Source organism: Phyllostomus discolor, chromosome 11 (genome assembly GCF_004126475.2).
Source record: "Phyllostomus discolor isolate MPI-MPIP mPhyDis1 chromosome 11, mPhyDis1.pri.v3, whole genome shotgun sequence".
Lineage (NCBI taxonomy): Eukaryota > Metazoa > Chordata > Mammalia > Chiroptera > Phyllostomidae > Phyllostomus > Phyllostomus discolor.
In genome coordinates this window covers 2,824,504-2,842,790 of record NC_040913.2, presented here as the reverse complement: position 1 = coordinate 2,842,790, position 18,287 = coordinate 2,824,504, and the positions used below count along the sequence as shown (strand labels likewise).

The window sequence follows — 18,287 nt, the reverse complement described above, 5'->3', positions numbered from 1 at the left end:
AAATCTTCTAATTTAAAAAAAAAAACTAGAAATTTGGATTTTTATATGAAACCTCCTATTTTTTTAATGTTGGCAACTTACTAAAATATTTAAAAATACCATGAGTACCCAAAAGAAAATCTATCTGGCTGGTCAAATGTGTGCTGCAAATTTAAGCTTATGACGTGTAAGTTTGTAATTGATACACTAGATGACTTTGCATCTTATTCTGCTGGAAAATAAACAGTCCAAGGAGATAAGTCTCTGAAAGAAACTGGCAGAATGCTGAGCAGTCAAGACAGTACTCAAAGATGAGGCTCCCGAACATTTTTGGGGTAAAATCGGGGGCCCTTGCTCATCTGCGTCCCAGTGGAGGCCTCCAGATGATGACCTCACGTGGCCCGCCCTCCCTGGAAAGGGCAGCGTGGACCCCACGGGGCTGTGAGCGTTCTGAGAAGCGGACGAACGGAAGGGGCAGGAGAACCCACAGAGGGGAGGAAAGAAAATGCCCTTCCAGCAACACCAGATGTGGCGCCACCGGGCTTATCGCAAGACTGAAATACCCGAAGCAAATGGCCCAGCGGGGAGTGCGATAAGTAGCTAACTTACGAGTTGAGAGGAAGAAAAGGTTTACTGACTTTTGAGTAAAAGAGAGTTGCGTGCAGAACAAAGTTGACTAAGTAATTCTCTCCCCCACCTGTTTGCAAGACGAAAGTTAGGAATGATTAGTCCTGGTGGTCCCAGCAGCCCGGCCCGGGCCACCCTTCCCGAGCTGCTGGATGAGCTCGGACTGGGCCTAGAACCAACCCCTCCTTGCGGGGGGGCTCGCCCCGGGAGAGGCAGGGGAGGGCCGACTCAGCCAGGCCCAGGGCAACGAGCCCGCTGAATCGGGCTGGCCCGGGTCAAGGCGGCCGGGAGCCTGGGGCCCAGAGCCTGGGCTGGGTGAGGTCTCCAGCCTTTTTATGACTCAGCTCCAGTTGGAGTTACGTCATTTCAGGAAATCATCCTGATCTGTCAGGCTGCCTCTCCTATAGAGCATCTTTTATGTGCCTCTATCTTAGGATGGTACTTACGTCGAATTTTGATTTCTGTTGTCTACTTGTCTACCTCATTAAACTACAAATTGGCTGAAGCAGGGATCTCTTTCTCTGTTTCTCACATCTCCTTATTTTTACAACCTGGCATGGCCCATGCTTGGCCCGTGTAAGGGACCTAGTAAATATTGGTGGAATGGATTAGTAACTACACAGAGAGCTCATCGTTAAAATCGGTAGCATGTGCATTATAAACGCAGTGAAATTAAAGCGATAAGGCAAGTCTTCGGAGGAAAATTAGGCGTACCTGTATGCTTTTCTAAGAAGATCGTGTTACATTCTCAAAGGTATAGTGGATTTCACGCGATGGCAATATTCAGTTTGCATTTGTTCGATACCACACCCCAGTAAATACTACATTGACCTCTTTCTCCACACTTTCTGAGCAGGCTGAGGCATGTTCCTGTGCCCGTCTGTGGGAGGGCTTCGGTCAGCAATGGGCGTGGAGCTGAGCGTTCACGCGAATCGGCCCCCTTCAAGTGTCCTGTCGCCCTCACGGACGCAGCGGAGGGCACAGGAACCCTGAGGCTAGTTTGCCTGCTTGGCCCCGAGCAGTTGCTGGAAACCAGCGGCCGTGGCGGCAGCGCACGATGCCCCAGGTCCAGGGGCCCGAGGAGTGCGGTGGACGGAAACCTTTATTTTACACGTAGCTTTGGAGCTTGAGGGGGAGAGCCTCCACTCCAGAGTTTAAAATAAGATCCAAAACTAGAAAAGTAAATTTAATTTTGGCCACCGGTTTCCATGACTGTTGGAGACATTGAAGACTACGAAGAACAGAAGCACAGGAGGGGCAGTGCAGGTGGAGTTTTTGTTCCTCGTGGTGGCAGAGCAAACGGCCCCAAGACCTTGTAGAGGGAGACGCCAACCTTCTTGTCCCCATGGCTCTGTGAGTGGACCGGGCCCCCTGGACCGTCACCCCGCCCACTGTGACGCCAGCCACGCTGCAGGAGTCGGAGCCGAACTCTTCTCTGTTTGATGACAGCCGCCCTAGCGGGAGTGACCCACGGTCTCCGAGGGGGACATGTCCCAGCTGCTCAGGGAGGCCGAGCACCTTCTCGTGTCCTTCTGGCCACTCGCTATCTTTGGACAAAGTCTATGCAGGTTCTCTGTCCATTTTCTAGTTTGGGTATTTGGGGGTCTGGGGGGGAGCTCCGCCCGCAGGGCCCCCCGTCCACCACGGATGAGAACAAGTCTATCAAGACATGATCTGCCTGGGGAGAAAAGGTGGCTGATCTCTCAAAGGAGAAGGGCCTAGAGCCTTTTCCTCAATGGGCTTTTATTGGGTTCATTTTGCACAGGAAGGCAGGTGAAGCTCATTAATCATTGTCAGGCAGTGAGGATCAAACAATAGATAGCATACAGAGAACTCTGAGGGCCTATTCTCAGTCAGGGTCTGTTAGCTAAAGGGCTACAAAACTTTGGGAAACAAACTCATTTCCTGTTCGGACCCTTATGATTTAATTGAGAGCACTCTTAGCAAAGCAGGAGTTTACCTATTCTTTCTCAGGCCTGATCACCCAGGGAGCCCACCCTTTCCAGCGCAGGGCTGCACCAGCCTCTGTCATTGTTTCAGGCTTAGGTCAGGCAGGGGAAGTAAGGCAGCCAAGAGATTAGGAGACTTCTCACAGACAGAATGAGGACTCAGGCTATGTCAAAGCCGAGAGGTGAGGATCCATCACCCCTTTCTGTAGCCCCCCCAGTCCTTCCCTGGGGCCTCCCCATGATCGTGCCTGTCTTAGATTGTTCCCCCCTTGGGGAATCTTACCCGTCATTGGATAACTGACCAAGGATTGGGGGCCAGGCAGGGTGAAGTAAAAGGAGCAGAAGCAGCGCTCCTGCCAGGGAGATAAGCTTTGTCTCCTTAGTGGCTTGTAGTCCCAAGGTTGCTTACTCAGCCTTATCCCTGGAGCGGGGTAGGGTTACAGCTCCTGAAACCAGGCAGGGCCGTTCCCAACAGGGGTCTTTGTTTATTGTTTCCTACTGAGACTTGTGACTGTAAACCCTGTCACCTAGGGCTCTGGGGTCCCCCTGCATCAGTGGGAGCTTTAAAAGTCGGGTGCTAGATGTGTGCTCCAAGCCCTCTGCCCCTCCAGAAGCTGGGAGGAGGGGCCCCTCCCTGTTGTGTGGTGCCACGCCGGGCGGCGTGGGCCGTGTCTGCAGATCTCAGCCTTTCCTCCCCACGTCGCTGTGGGCGTCTCCTCACTCACCTGATGCACAGCAGGGGTGCAGCTGGCTCTGGACTCGCCTCTGAGAGAACTGCTCCGTGGGAAGCTGTCCCCTCGGGCACCGTGGGAGGAGGGGGCAGGAGCCTCCTGTGTTGCCGTCTTGGGCCCTCCCCTCAGTACTTCCCAGGTGCTGTCTGAAAGGGATCTTTTTCGGTCTGGGGGTAGAGCGTGAACACCGGGGTCAGAGGTGGGAGGAACGGGGGGGCGGGGGCAGCCGGGGCAGCTGGTCAGTGTGCCCCAGAAGCATCTCTAAAGCAAGCACGCCTGGGCCCACCTTCCACGGGCTGAGGCTGAGGCTGAGGCTATCATGGGGGGAGGGCAATTCAGGGTGCCTTTGACGAGAGCTCCTGAGCAAACAGGGTCCCGATGCGCTCCCCAGTTGAGTTGAGACTTCTCAAAGACGTGAAATCATAAAATTTATTTTTTAAAAAGCCCAGGAAATTACAAAACACTAATAAGCAGAACTGGAGCATGAGCAGGTGCCTATGAAAAAGAGCTAAGGAGACATTCCCGACACACACACAAAACGGCTCTAAAAACGTGGGCCTGCGTGTGACCAAAGAGAGAATCGGTGAGTTCCCGAGAAGAGAGCAGACTGGGCAGCTAAAGAGCATGTGCGGGGGACACGGCCGGGAGTTTTCCGGAGCCGCACAGAGACACCAGGTCTTACATGGGAGTGATGGGGAGTGTCCAGCAGGATCAGTAAATAGGACCTGGCGTGAGATCGGGCTTCCGAGCCGAATTCTCTCACCTGCTGCCTCTGCCTCCTTTCTCACGTCACTGTCTCTCTCTCTCTCTAAGCTTCTCACGCTTCACTATTCAAATAGTGGGAAATGGCCTGCGGCCACTTTTCAAAAGGAACGCACATTCCCTGCCCCTCCTCCTGTCCAAGGGAGGGGAGGGGGGTCTGCGTCCCCTCCTCCGGGGCCTGAGCCGGCCAGTGCAGTGTGGCAGGGTCGGCGCCGCTGAGTCCTGAGCCCGGGCCACGAAGGGCCTGCAGCGGCTGTCCCCGTTCCTGAGGACGAGCTTTCCAGACGCCTCTCGGTGGGACGCTGCCCCCTGGCACCCAGCTGCCGCGGGCTGGGAGACAAGCACACGAAGACTGCGTACAGGCGCCCCCAGTAACCGCCCCGGCCGCACCCAGCTCCCCAGCCCTCCCAGCCGAGGGGCCAGGCGTGAGTGCGGAGGCCTCCAGTCGACCTCGAAGGCCAGCTGTCAAGCCACCGCTGGATGGGGCCCCAGGCACCGCGGCAAAGAGCCGCCGGGCCCAGAGTCCTCGCGTCTAAGGAGGTGGCGGCCGATGTCGCCGAGTTTGGGTGATTTTCCTGAAGCCACAGTCAGCACACTGCGTTGCAGCGCTGTCGTGAGGAGCAAACGGCAGCTTGGCCTGCAGCTCTGTCCCACCGCTGCTGGTGTCGAGGTCTGCAGGACAGCTACTGGGTGACTAGCAGCAGCAGGGGGAGGGGGAGGGGTGGGGGAGGGGGAGGGGGAGGGGTGGTGCTGGAAGTAGTCCCGGCAGCAGCCGCAGCGCCAGTGCCCGCCGACCCTTCCGAGCACATCGGACACGCCCAGCCCCGTACCAAGTGCCCTATGCGCGTTCAGCTCACAAAGCCCTCCAAAGAACCCCAGGAGGAAGCACCCTGAGGGCCCCCCTTCGCAGAGGAGGGCCCCGGGGGCCCACAGAGAGCTCAGGTCTCTGTACCATTCCCGCAGCCAGCGGGTGGGGCCGCAAGACTGGCTTTCAAACCCGGTGGCCGCAGCGCCTGCTCTGGGCCGCGCTGCCCTGCAGAAGACAGTGAGCCAGGCTGCAGCCGGGGACCTGGAGCCTCCGGCCCCAAAGCCTTGGGAGTGGATTTTCCCAGGAGCGGGTCTGGAGGGATAAAGGGGGCCGGTGTGGGCCCTGAGAAATCCAGCTCGGAAAGCGGAGGGCTAGGAAGAAGGAGCGAGAGGAAAGGACCGTGGCGCGCGGCCAAGCGGGGCGCAGCCTGGGAGAGGAATTCGGAAACGTGGCCAGGCCTCTCCTCCGGGGCCCGGTCTTCCGGGGCGGGGAGGAGCGCGGGAGTACAGCTGTGAACACTCACGGCGTCGGACTCCGCGGAGCTAGAACTCGGCCGCAGCTGAAACACGAAGGCTTGTCGGATGGCTTCAGTTCCTCTGTCTCGTCAAGAGAGGCCAAGGTCCTCTCTCTGGGGAGAATGCTCCGGTTTATTCGCGGCAAGGGGAGAGCTGACTGTTTCTACAAAGTGTCACCTTGCCTGTGAAAGCCCAAGACATGCCAGACACAAAAAAGCCAATTTGCTGGCCCCTCTGTCCCTCCCAGGCGATGCCCCAGAAAAGCTCCCTGTGGGGACCCGGGGGTGGGGGGGCAGGGGCAGGCGGCCTCGCTGAGCCCCCCTGCTGTTCTTGCTCCCTACAGAATGAGGTGCCTGGACTGCTGTTGTCCTTTTGTGTGCGTTATTAAGGGTCGTGTTTGTGGCACGACTCCTTCGCCTGTAGAACAGAGACGGTTGACACACTGACTGTGAGCTTCCGTGGGGCAAGGCTCTGAAGGGGTGTTGGCCAGCGTGGGGAGGGCGGGACCTGAAGCCCAGTGCTCGGTGGGATTTCGGGGTTTGGGACCGCCCGAGGTTACTGGGGGGGGGGCAACATGTGATTTTAAAACAGAAAACTTATTTTAAAATGAAAGCAGGCCAAGCCTACCCATTGCTTTTCTCTTTCCTGTACGAGTTCGACCAGCCCAGCAGAGGGGCGGCCCCTCGGTGGGAACACGTTCTCCAAAAGGTCAAGGGCCTGGAAATGCAGTGGGCCCGGCCCTTTCCGCCCCCTAGCCCCCAGGACCATCCCGTCCTCCCAGGCGATCTCTGCTTCAACCCCCGGAACTCCCAGGGTCTCCTGCCTCCCTGGGCGGCTCATCCATGTCGCAAGAAGGTAGATTTTTTTGTCTGCAGGCCACCGGGCGAGGACAGCGTTCAGCTCTGTCCTCAGGACGCAGCTCAGATGAGCTCTGGGAGCGGAGGCTGTAGCCCTTGTGCGCAGGGAGGGTCCCCAGGGAGGCTGCGACGCTCAGGGATTTTCGAGTGTCGGGTGGGCCTGGGGGAGGGGTGTTGCCGAGTCAGGCAGGCATGAGCGGGCAAGGTTTTCACCTCCTGGGCCTCGAGCTGCCTGGCCTGTGGGTTAGACAAGGTCAGGACCTCCGCCTCCAGGGCCTCTGGGAGGGTCTAACATATAACAGTGCAAACCGAGCGGCCTGCCCAGCGCCCGGCACGGGGAGGGCACTCAGTGATCCACCGTAGCGATCCCTGAGTTCCTGGTACCCGCCTGGGTCCTTTCTGCTCTTCCATCTCTTCCCTCATCGGCCTCCGTGCCTTTATCCCTGACTTCCTGACACCAAAGGGCAGGTTTCTTCCTGTTCCCCCCTGAAACCTGAGCTACGCAGGAACAAGCGGGACAGTCCCAGGGGAGGGGACATCCGGGAGTGACAGCCAGCTCTTGGGAGCCCTCCAGGGAAGCCAGCTGGCTCAGCCCTGGGCCGGGGAGACAGAGAGGCTTGGTGAGTTCGTGTGTCCTGAGGGCCGTGGGCCTGAAGGCGCCGGGCACCCCCTCGGAGTCCCACATCTGCAACACCCACGTGTACACTGTCGGAGCGGCTGCCATGGTCCCTGCCTGCTTTCCGAATCCCCGGACGTGCCCCCTCCCCTGGGGACCCAGCAGTGGGTCTCTGTGGGGTCCAGCCACTGGACATCAAAGCAGGCGGCAGGTGGCCAGCCACCTAGGAGGACCCCCGCAGGGAGATAGCAGCCCCCAGGTGCAGAGAGCGATGAGGACCCCCTGGAGGTCTCTCAGCGGTGGGGCCCGTCCCGGGCTGACTTTCGAACTGCTCCCCATCACAGGGAGAGGCGCTGGGGAGGGAAGGCATGCTCGTGTTCATTCCCACGGTTCCGAATTCAGGAAGTCAGAAACCCCAGCTGCCCTGGATGCTTCCATGGGGAAGGTCACAGCCACGCCCAGCTGCTTCTGGGATCCAGCGCCGTGACCTTTGACTCCAGTCTTCACCTTCAATTCTGCGGTCATGTCAGCATTTATTCCAAACGTTACTGTATCCCTCATGTTCCACAGCGTCTACCCAACGGGAAAGTTCCATTTTGTCTGAACTTGCTAGTCACCGGTGTAACCAGCCTCAGATACTTCAGTACACTGATTTTTCTGTTCAAGATCTCTCATTTGCTTTTCACTGTTATGTAGGACTAACTAGCTGCCTCAAAGACTTGTCTTTCTCCTGCTCTGTTCATTGTGAAAAAATGGGTTTGACGTCGTTGTCACCGGAGGGGTAACTGACCGCAGGAAGGGGGCCGCCCGTAACTCAGAACCACTGTTATCTGTTCGGCCTTCCTAGGGCCACCGCCTCGAGGGAACCGAGTTTCTCGTGTTATTCTGAACAACACGCACTTGAGAACAGCGTGCCGAGTGTCTTGTTCAAGCCCGACCCACACAGATCTGTGGTCTGTAGAGTCTCCTTGTTTCACGGTCATTGTTTCAAAAACCCGCGTGAGACGTGTGAGGGTTCGCCGCCAGCTGCTGTGACGCGCACCCCGGGGCCTCTACAAGGACGGTCCCCCAGGCGCGGGGTCTGTCTCCCAGCACAGAAACCCCCTCTGCGTTCCGATGCGCGTGCTTCCCAGCCTACTCCGAGGGCTTTCATCATGGCTGATACGTGTTCCTGGCCAAGGACGGTTTTGACCATGATGTGTCAGGGCCTGGAGAGATGGCAGTTGCTCTCCTTGAGGACGGCAGTGACCTTGTCCTTGGCTCAGAGCGATTTATGAGACTATGAAAAACTCACCAGGCTTTATGCCGTCCTTTCCATTTCCCGCCGCATGTCTGAGGCCTTGCGTCGGAGGGAGCAGATTCACGTCGTTTCGTGGAAAAAGAAATCCATCTCGGGTGCAGCATGTGTTTGCCACCCCAGTATTTTCCACCGCGTCCCCTTTTCCAGGCGTGACCGGTGTGGGTTTGGGCTGGGAATGGCGTAAAGCCCCGCGGAAGCACGGGACACCCCCCTGCCACAGGAGGAGGAAGGACAGTGAAACACGCAGTCCTGTGCCCAGTCACGTTTGTCTGTTTCCTCGGAAAACGCTAAGTCCCTCCCCTCCCTGGCCCGGGAGTGCTGCGTGTTCGATGCAGCTGCCTCTCCAAAAAGCTGGAGGCAGATCCCATTGGTAGGTGGGAGGTGACCGAGGGGCAGGAAGGCACCTGTCACAGAGTGGGCAGGGGCACCGCGGTCTGTCCAGTCGAGTCCTGTTGGCAGGCAGACTCTGTGTACTGCGTGCAAATGTGTTCCGTGTGCTTCCCGTGGGCGCATTCGACGTGCATGAGGAGGGGAGTGGCCGGGGCAGGTGCACGGGAGGGGGGTTCCCTGCAGGGTTCCCGCTCTCCCGGGCAGTGCGTGGTCTCAGAGCTGCTGCCGTGGAGCTTTGCCATTCCTGGGGTTTAGGGTCCTCAAAACAGGCCTAGCGAAGCGTCCCAGCATCCCTGTAGCACAGCCAAAAGTGTCCCTTAAATTGAAGAGGTGCACCTCTGACCCCAGAAACTGGTAAATCCCTTGCGGCTGCCCACGTGTGATGGCGTGTTCCGTCCGCCCCGGCTCCGAGGCGACAGCTGGTACCAGCCACGCTCAGCTCCGGCGTTGCCCGCGGGGCCGTTGGTCCCGACTCTCCCCTTGTCATAGAGACCCTAACGCTGCCTCCGCCACACGGCACAGAGATGTTCAAACGCCAAGGGAAGGGCCCTAAAACGGCAGTCCTGGTTTCTTTTTTCTTCTGTGGTTTTCCGAGCCTCTTCTCCACGCCCACCACCCCGAGCTGTTTTCCTGAATCATCCCACGTAAGAATGCTGTGTCCTGGCTTTGAACGTTTTTCATCAAAAAGGGGGCATTTTTAAAAAGAAAGTAATACATACTCTCCTAGCACAGGATGGGCACTTCTGAAACGTGGAAGACACGCTCGGTGTTTACGTGTGTGCTCCGTGTTTTAGAGCCCCTCTGGAAGTGAGCCGTGTGGGAGCCTGGCTGTGTTCCCACGCCAGCAGCCCCGCAGCTGGCCCCACGAACAGCGTGCGAGCCACAGGGCGGGGGCGGGGACCCCCCAGCCGGGCAGGCGCACGTCCGAGCCGGTCCTCGTGAGAAGCTGCGCTGGGTTTCCACCAGCCAGAGCGCGGGCTGAGGCCTTCGACTGGGTCTCGGCCAGGGATTCGGAAGCTTGGTAACTTTTGGCAATGTGTGTGTGCCTGTGTGACACACGTGTGTGCAACCGGGACACAACATGTACCGCTGCTAGGCACATGCATGCTGCACAGGAAGCATGCAGAGAGTTGTTACTTGTTATTTCCACTTTTCTTTCCGTCCGGCCTGTCTTTGTCTTCTGCACCCACAGGTCTCAGAGGCGAAGGTTGTCCGTGAACTCGCCGAGAACCACCTGCCGCGCAGCACAGTCACTGAGACGGGAGACAGACCCTCTGACCCTGCACACGCGGGTGGGGGTGGGGGTGGGGGGAGCTCGGAGGTGGGGGCAGGTGGGGAGAGCTGTGGCATTTTTTAATGCTGGGGCAACAAATTAGATGTGACAAGTGACTTGAGCAAGAGGCTGTCTACTGTTGATCAAACTGGAACGGGGACAGGCTCACAGCTGAGGGGCGTTTGCGTTCTCTCTGCAGCACGGCAGCACCTGAAACAAGACGACGCCACGTCCTCCCCTTCCGTGGACAGCTCTCGCTTCCCGAGTCACTCCGTGAACCCTCAGCGACGGGTGCATTAACACCGCACACCGTCTGTTGACCGAATTTGTGACACCTTTGACAGTGTCGTTGGAGGACTAAAATTTTCTCCCTGTTTCTTCCTCCTCTGGAGCAAAATGCAAAGGTAGCATGCTTGCAGAGACTTGCAGAATTTGGTAACAGGGACGAGAACAAACGAAGATATCTTTGTGATCATTCTTTCTCAACAAGTTGTGTTAGTACCTTTTTCTGATTAAATGCAATTATTACGCTTTTCTGGGGGAAAAACTCAATGAATCTTTTTAGCCCCCATTTAACCAAAATTATTCTTTATCTGAGACAACTGCAGATCATTCACTTAAATGACCAAGATTTTACATATATGAGTGTGTACATGCATGCAGTCTATAACTGCTATGCAGGGTGTGGCACAAATAACACCCCTTTTATTACAAAATCATATGCATGTAGTTCTGTAACATAAGAATATCACACTCAAGCACACCACAGGACATTTTAGGTGATGTGTTCAAATTGAAACTATAAATCGTCACACCCATATTATTGCCCTGCCACCCACACTCCAGCAGGCCTTACTTCTGCCCAGTCCTGTGTGTGTGCGTGTGCATAAATAAATCTATGACCGTATGTTACAGGTAATATATAGGCTTCTGGAAACCTCACAGGTTTTATTCTGATTACCAACATTTTATTCGATCACAAACTAAGACTTCCAATTTCATCTTTCTGCCAGGACCATATGTTCAAATGTTATTCAAAGTGAGTAAGTACATTTGAAAGTTTCTCTCTTTCCATGTTTCTATTAAGGTATAATTTGTGTGCAGGGAGAGTGACCCGTGTAGTGTGCAGCTTTGACGAACATGTACAGCCATGTCACCGCCCCGTAATCAGGACACGGCACGGTTCTGTCATTGCCCCAAGTGCTCCTTGTCCTCTGTAGTCAACCCCTCTCCTGACCCCCAGCACCTGTGTCCTATCCCTGTGGGTTTGTCTTTGAAAAAGGTTATGTAACTGGTATCATAAAGTGGGTATGTGGCTCAGTGGATTGAGTACTGGCCTGGAAATCAAAGGGTTGCCAGTTTGAATCCCAGTCAAGACACATGCCTGGGTTGCAGGCCAGGTCCCCAGTAGGGGGCGCACAAGAGGCAACCACACATTGATGTTTCCTTCTCTTTCTCCTTCCATTCCCCTTTCTCTAAAAATAAATGAAATCTTCAAAAAAAAAATAAAGTACATAGCCCTTTGATTCTGACTTCCTTCTCTTAGAACAATGCAGTTAAGATGCATCCACGTTGGTGCATGAATTAATTTGCCCTTCCTTTTTCCTGACTGAGTAGTACTTCCCTGTAGAAATGTACCGTGATCTGTTCATCTATACCCTAACCCAGGGACGCTCGGGTGATTCCCAGTTTGGTGTAATTACGAGTAAAACTGCTGGAAAACATTCACATGCAAGTTATTATGTGTACATAGGTTTTCGTTTCTCCCCGAAATTCAAGAGTAGAAACTCTGGAACATATGGTAAGTGTGTGTATATGTTTATAAGAAACTGTGGAAACTGTTTTCCCGAGGGCTGAGCCATTTTCCATTTCACCAGCAGAGCATGAGGATTCCAGTTGCTCTAAATACCCTCACCAACACGTGTCATTGTCTGTCTTCCTTACTTCAGCCACTGAGTGGGCACGAAGGGGCATTCCAAGGTGCTTCTGACTTGCATTTCTGTGATGACTAATGGGTTCATTGGCCAGTTGTCTCTCTTCTCTGGAGAAGTGCTTGTTCAAATCCTTTGCCCATTTGTAAATTATTGTGTTTTATGACTATTGAGTTTAATTAAGAGATCCTTACAATGTCTGGGTGTAAGTACCTCGTCATATATAAATTGCAAATATTTTCTCCCATTCTATGAGTTATCTTTTCACGTTTTTTTTAAGATTTTATTTATTTATTTTTAGAGAGGGAAGGGAGGGAGATAGAGAGAGAGAGAGAAACATCAATGTGCGGTTGCTGGGGATCATGGCCTGCAACCCAGGCATGTACCCTGACTGGGAATCGAACCTGCGACACTTTGGTTCACAGCCTGAGCTCAATCCACTGAGCTATGCCAGCCAGGGCATCTTTTCACATTTTGATGGTTTCCTTTGGAGCACAACAGATTTAAATCATGATGAAGTCTAATTTATCTGTCTTTTCTCGTTTGATGCTTTTGCCTACAGTGCCATATGTAAGAAGCAATTGCCCAAGTAGGGTCATAGAGATTGTTCCTACGTTCTCTCCTCAGAGTTTCATAGCTTTAACTCTCACACTTAGTAATATGGTCCATTCCTTGTCCCCCTTTACTTGTTCATTTAGAAAGCTACCCATGCTCTCTGTGTTTCTCGTTATCCGAGTTGGAGTTTGCCTATTGGGATGGTCAGACACACCTGTCTCGATGATGCCACGTGATTCCGTTCCCTACCGGTTCACTCCTTCTGCTTCCAGGGAGGCGTCTGGGTTACCAAGGGGAGAAGAAGCTAGAAGCACCAACCCGCAAGTGAATGCTTTCTTTGTCCCACAAAACGCTTTCAAATAAAGCACTGTTCTGCTCTTTTTCTTCTTGATTTTGAAAACAGCAAGGTTTATTTATGGTCAGAAACATCACTCCTCATTATATTTCTATCTTAAAATAGCTTAAGGACCTCCGGGATTTGAACTATGCAGTTATAAAATTAGGGCACTCGATATTTTAACCTCTTTGTGTTCCTACAGCCAACATAGAAATGGCAGACGCAAACTATTGAAACATACTCCTACTGTTCAACCCGCCACATGGTTTTGCACCAGTTGCCTGGAAAATTGTCTTTTTCCCCCCTTTTTTATTGTTTTGCTTCGCCAAACAGAGATCTAGCTAGTAAATTGCTTTTTCCTGTCCCAGTTTCCCCGTTGAAATCGGAGACACTGGTGTTTATTTCCTCCTGGTCTCCAGGGGCGAGTGCTGTGTTTGGGAAGCGCGGGCACGCTTTCCCTCGGCACTTGCTGACGCGGACGGTGCGGGAGCCCGAGCGTGGCCGCAGCCCGGGGGTCTCCGCACTGCTCGCGGTGCCTGCTCTGATCGGGGAACGGCAGACTAATGCTGCAAGTGAACAGACACGGCTTCCCACGTTGTGCCGCAGCGGGGGCTGTCGCTCAGCCTCACCGCCCTGCCTCCTGTACAGACTCCGCCTTCCGTGTGCCTTTTGCAAATCAGCCACACAGTCGAGTTCACGTTTTCATCTCAGGGTCACGACTGACAGACACGGAGACAGAGTGCGGGAAACCTGTGTAGCTCAACAGATGAGGTGGGGGCGGGGGCTGTCAGAACATATTCCAACACCGCAGGGGTATTTTGTACAAAACTTCCTGTGCGAACTGAGTTTGAGCAGCAAAACCGGCCTCCCTTCTGTCTGTGTCTCCTGGTGCGTATTTTCCCTCCTTTTTTCGGGGGAGATGGCTGTGCAATGGGATTCTCCGCAGTGTCATAGTCTGACCTTCTGAGTCACGCTTGGGGATAAATCTCAAAGGAAAGAAAACTGAAAATACGATTAAGTGATTCTAGTGTTTCTAATGTTGTGGTTTGTCTTTCCCTCTATTTATATCTTCTTCCATGAATAAAAGGAGACAGCTCAGTCCAGGGGCTTGGCTTTTCCCCCCAGCACATCAGGTGGTCGAAGTCGTATTGGAGTCACTGGAAAGGAATATAAAGTAAGCCTGTGACTCCGCGTGCCTGCCCCTCGAGCTAGACCCAGAGGAAGCCCGGCGGGTGAGCACAGCTGTGGGAAGACAGCAGGAGAGAAAGCCGGGCGGCCACGCCCCGCGACAGGACATCCTCACTTAGTCTCAGGAAGGACGGCTCTACGGCCACGGGCGGTGTGATGTGGGATTGCTGGGGGCACGCGGCACCCCTAACACTCACGTTCCTACCGAGGGAGACCGCCTGCCCGAAACTCAGCCCCTGGCGTGGATTTCAGCGTCCTCTGTGACCCGGCCTCGTTCTCCCTCTCGAGGCTCAATTCCAGCCCCTCCCCACTGCCCCCACGCCTGGGTCTGGGCTGTCCTGAACCTCTCTCAACGCCCCAGATAATGCTCTCTGCCAGCTTAGGATGACAGTGCCCCCCCCCCCAGGGCTCAGTGAGCTGCTGTCTCCTCCAGAACACCCCCCCCCGGAAGGCGGTGGTCAACACACACAACAATATCCTTAGGGGCAGACCTAATTGAAAGGGTCTCAGTCCCCGTGGGCACACGAGCCCAATCAGCCTGGTCAGATGACCCCCGGGAAATTGCTTGGGAACGTAAGGTAATCCATTTCAGCTGGTGCAGGCAATGGCCAAAGAGGTGAGCTCAGCTGGGGTGCCAGGGTGGGGCGCCCCTGTTCTGCCGTGTGCAGAGGCAGTAAACAATAATTAATAATAACCGTGACGGTGATAATAACAAGCTAGGTTGCAGAATGGAAGAGATAGATGCTCAGGAAGAAGCAAATGTGCATGACGATGCGGCTTCAGGAAGGTAAAGAATGAGAAACCAGCGGCCTTTCTTGGGTTTCAGAAGAATTACCTTTACGCAAATGTTAAATGACCGACTTCTGCTGCTCCGAACAGGTTCCTCTCGCTGCATCGGAACGAGCCCTGACTCGGCCCCTCCCCCCCATGTGTGCTCGCAGCTCTCTGCCCTTCCTCCAGCATTGCGCCTGCCCCTGCTGGCCTTTGCTTGTTCCCTACCTGGATCGGCGTGTGTCAGGGCCCCAGCATGCAGCGTGGTGCATGGAACAGGCTCGAAAATAAGTGTTTGTTGAGTGAATAAATGATGTCTTCCAAAACTCCCTTGGACGAGACTTGGCTCCGGAGGGGACCACGGAGCCTTCTCTCTTTTCTCTCCTCAGTGGCGGCCTAAGGCCTCAGCTCACAGCCCTGATTCTAAACAGCTCCACCGTGTAACGGGAGGAAACATTCTTTAGGGAGTGAGTGTTGTCTGAGAATTCTTAATGAACTTGTGTGGCATTAGCCTATGTTGCGTCAGAAGTCCATGCAAGCCTTCAGGTCCCTTCCCTGCCCCCCACCCCCGCCCCACAAATTAAGGCAGTACAAATAGAGACCAGCAGTCAACATGCAAATTAGGAATGGGACGGTTTTGGAAGAACTCAGCCCTGGCGTGTTTGACCACTGGACCCTGGTTCCTTCCTCTACTGAGGCTCAGAACCACTCGGAGAGCTTCTTAAAAGCCTGGACCCTAGACTCACCACAGGTGTGATGTCCATTATCATAAAGCTCTTCGGACGATGCTGAGCCCCAGGAAGCTTCTCGACCTCCCTGACCGGAGTTGCTCTTGGACCACTGTAGAAAAACATTTTCGGAGCTCTGGGCGTCCACAGTATAAATGTGTGGAGAAGACCTCGGGGTAACCTCTGTCTCCCAGGGCCCCCAGTCCTTCCATCTGCGAATTACAAAGCTGTCATATAGGCCTCAGGAGTCTCCCCCGGGCGGTGTCCGCCGCAGGACTGGCCTTGGGGTCCATCCACGAGCGGCCTGCTTGCCAGGAATCAATAGCCCTTCTCAAACCACCTTCCGGACCCCCGAAACCATCGTACTCCTGCGGTCGGTGCTGCCTGAGTGTGAAACGGCACCTCCGACACCGGATCCTGGAGAAACACACGCCCAGCGTCTCGCCCGGCCCAAACACCGTCCTCATTCCGTGTCTCCAGCGTGTCCGTGGGCTGAGCAGAGGTCCGCCTGGATAGAGGAGCCACCGGGTCCCTGTCCCTTAAAGCCAGCGCTCCAGGGTCAGGTCCATGGCTGCTGAGGGCCGGAGCAGCTGTGACAATTTCTGAAACGAGACGACAATGAAGTTCACCACACATATCGACTCTTTCGCTCAGGAAGGACTTCTCAGGAGCAGGAGGCGCTGTTCGGCCGCGTCCCACCCACAGCGGGACATTTGGAGCTGGAGCCGGCCTTCTCACACCGCCTCTGCTCCATCAGCTCAGCTGGGGCGCACTCTGTCTACACCCGCCGGCGTCAGTTCGACCATCTGTTCTCACGGCGTCTTCACCAGGAGCCGGACTCCATCTCAAAACCCCACGTTCTCTGCTCGTGCACAAGGAGCCACTCCTCCTCCGCGACGGTTTCATCCCGGGACCGAGGCAACTCAGTGCCCTCTGCGGGCTCCACCCCCCGATTCTGGTTCTCCGGGCACGTCCACCCCGGGTGAGGTGTCCCTCCGCCGGAGCCTCCACGCCCTCCACGTCGTGCGTGGGAGTCGGAGGGAGTCCCCGTCTTCCAAGCTCCTGCCAGCGTCCCCGCGTGTCATTCCACGGAACAGTTACCGCCATGCCAGCAGCACCGCCAGGTGGCGCTGGTGTCCGGCGCCGTCCAGCAACGTGGCAGTCTGCACGCGCCGCCCCAGCTGCTCTGCAGCACCGGGAGGGCCTGGGGAGCGAGGGGCAGGCTTTCCGGTCCCCCGGGGGCAGCGTCCTCGGTGTTGGAGAGGCTGCAGAAAGCGGGGAAGGCGACAGCCTGGCTCAGCACGAAGGGGCCCCGCGCACCAACTCCCGCCCCAGCGGCCAACCCCTCGCACTCACGCAGAACCTGGACAGGACGGTTGCCCAGTCCAGTCACCAAACCCGCAGGGCCCGCAGCCCTGCACATGCACAGCCCCACATGATGGAGAACAGGTGGACCGCTCGGCGCACCTGGCCTTCCTTTTGTGCTCCCTGAGGCCCCGAGGGGTTCCAGGAGTTTCCCCCTTGGCTTTCTTTTGCAGAGGACGTTACAAATAAGTGACAGCACCTACACGGCAGACGGTCCCCCTCACACACACACATGTGGCTCAGAGAGCTCCACAGGACACCGGCTGCTGTTTTTTGGGCCCGGGGTCTCAGCAGAGAGAGGTGAAGGCATGCAGAACAAACGCGCCCGTGGGTGGTCTTGAAAGGCTGGCACGGCTCGCGGAAAGTCAGGGAAAACCAGGTGTGACTGCATGGACAGTCACAGGATGAGGACTTGAGATCATTGGGAGCTGCAGGCCTGAGCTATGGAGGAAACGCAGAGCCGTAGCGCGTGAGCAGGGAGAGCTGGCCCGCGTCGTGGGAAAGAAAGGTGTTGGGAGAGGTCAGCTCTGACACTGGCTCACCTTCGTGTTTGACGGAGCGCTAACTTCGGCCCCTGGGCATCACGTTATGTATTCAGCCCACGGGGTTGAGCACATTGATCTTTCGATTGCCGAGGAAGAAATTAATTAGACCTGCAAATGGCTTTTAAACTACAAATAATAAGAACCACTTGCAAGAGTTGCCTATGCAAGCCAAATCCCCTAATCGATTTACTTAGAAAGTAACACTGAGGTCACATTACAATAGCAAGGGCAAATGGAAAACAGAATTCATTACCTCGCTACTATAAGCTAGAATAAACAAATGTTGCTTCAATTCCCTGCCTCTTTCAGATGTGGCTTTTGGGGTGTGAAGGCTCCGAATTGCATTGTTACTGAATTGTGCTTTGTGACACCGGACAAAGTCCTTTAAGAGTCAGGAAGCCAGACTTTCTAGAAGATTTTTTTTTTTTGGCAAGTGACGTCTGTACAGCTGAAGTTGCCAGAATGGCTGTGATGCTCAGAAACTTATGTGCTGGCCAGGTAATTCACAGCTTCTTAATTTTCTAGTTTCATAAAATAAAAGCTGAAGTGGTTAAAAATACTATTTTCATGACTGCAATTCAGAGTTTTGGGAAGGTGATGTGAAACAGGAAGCAGGCCGATCACACACACTGTTATTAAATGTTTCCCACCGCAGTCATGATTCCAGATTCCCCCACTCCACAGGTACAAAGACTGCTGAAAACGTTTAGCTGTAGATCTAAGCCCAGCAGATTGCTCCGGGGCCCAGGGATGCAGCTCGGGAGGGAATCACTTTGAACCTGGGACCGGTTACTTGTACTTTTCCAGGCCTGTGCCGGAGGGTGCCGGGCAGTTTGACAGCCAGACAGGACCTGATTCTTCTCCAGTCGGGGGTTCACACACCCAGGTCCTTGGACCCCCGCTGGCTGCTCACCCAGGAATTCACAGCTGATTTCCCCACCTCAGACAAGAGAACAGTTTTCTGAGGGTGGGGGGAAGCCTAGTTTTTATTTATTTATTTATTATTATTATTTTTTAGGTGCAGGTTCTGGGCCCTGCCCTGCATTCTCTGAGCAATTCT

At 54.9% G+C, this 18,287-nt stretch overlaps 1 long non-coding RNA gene across 1 annotated transcript; it reads left to right on the top strand.

Moving 5' to 3' along the window:
- Positions 1-2,390: 2,390 nt before the first annotated feature.
- Positions 2,391-16,869, top strand: LOC118497471. The gene is made up of 3 exons (XR_004899993.1): positions 2,391-2,560; positions 13,324-13,328; positions 16,856-16,869. It is a non-coding gene; the product is annotated as an uncharacterized LOC118497471 (long non-coding RNA).
- Positions 16,870-18,287: the final 1,418 nt, after the last annotated feature.